This window comes from Glycine soja, chromosome 18, assembly GCF_004193775.1.
Source record: "Glycine soja cultivar W05 chromosome 18, ASM419377v2, whole genome shotgun sequence".
Classification (NCBI taxonomy): Eukaryota; Viridiplantae; Streptophyta; class Magnoliopsida; order Fabales; family Fabaceae; genus Glycine; species Glycine soja.
In genome coordinates, this window is record NC_041019.1 from 24,519,595 (window position 1) to 24,520,709 (window position 1,115).

At 44.8% G+C, this 1,115-nt stretch overlaps 1 non-coding gene across 1 annotated transcript; it reads left to right on the plus strand.

The window, feature by feature from the left end:
• Positions 1–986: 986 nt before the first annotated feature.
• Positions 987–1,093, plus strand: LOC114397828. The gene has a single exon (XR_003663446.1). It is a non-coding gene; the product is annotated as a small nucleolar RNA R71 (small nucleolar RNA).
• The last annotated feature ends 22 nt before the right edge of the window (positions 1,094–1,115 follow it).

The window sequence follows — 1,115 nt, forward strand, 5'->3', positions numbered from 1 at the left end:
CCTGCACAGAAATTGTTAGGTAAATTTTTGTCATCACCTTTTTCTGGAGTAGAGTGAAGTTTGGCAGGTTCAATTGCAGATGAGAAAGGTGCTACGGGTTGAGGTCCTTGACACTGCTTTCCCGACCTCAATGAAATGGCACTGACATTTTTGGGATTTTGGACAGCTTGAGAAGGCAGCTTGTCAGAATTATGGGACTGTTGTTGATTTAATTGTGTAGCCAATTGTCCCATCTGATTAGTTAAGCTCTGAATGGAGGCTCTGGTCTCTTATTGAAACTGCATGTTCTACATAGTCATTTGCCTCACAAGTTCTTCGAGGGAAGGTTGCGAAGGAGCGTCAACTGTTTGTGTTTCTGGGGTTGTTGTTGTTGTTGGATTGGGGGAGGAATGTATGGTCTGCTTGGGCCAGCAACATTTTGGAAGGAAGGAGCAGGCTGCTGTTGTTGTTGAGGGCTAGACCATTTGAGATTAGGGTGATTCCTCCATCCAAGGTTGTATCTGTTGCTGGAGAGGTCATAATTGTTCTGCTGTGGTTGGTTTTGCTGCTGAGGTTGAGAAGGTCTATTGTAAATGTTTGCAGCATAAGCTTCAGGCTGCTCAATTGCTCCAGGTTGCTGCATGGAAGGGCAGAGGTCTGTATGGTGGTCAGCAGAGGAGCATAAACCACAGACTCTTGCGACAGATACAAATTTCTGATTCAAGGCCAGCTGGGTTACCAAGTTAACCAATGCATCTAGTTTTCCTTCAAGCTTCGTAGTTTCAGATGATGCAGATGAGTTTGTAGCTACCTCATGCACTCCTCTAATGACTATGGCATCATTTCTGGCGCTAAACTGCTGGGAGTTGGAAGCCATCTTCTCAATCAAGTTTCTAGCTTCAGCGGGAGTCATGTCTCCAAAGGCTCCACCACTGGCAGCATCTATCATACTTCTCTCCATATTACTGAGTCCTTCATAAAAATATTGGAGAAGAAGTTGCTCCGAAATCTGATGGTGAGGGCAACTGGCAAATAGTTTTTTAAATCTCTCCCAGTATTCATATAGGCTCTCTCCACTGAGTTGTCAAATACCTGAGATATCCTTCCTGATGGTCGTGGTCCTGGAAGCAGGGAAA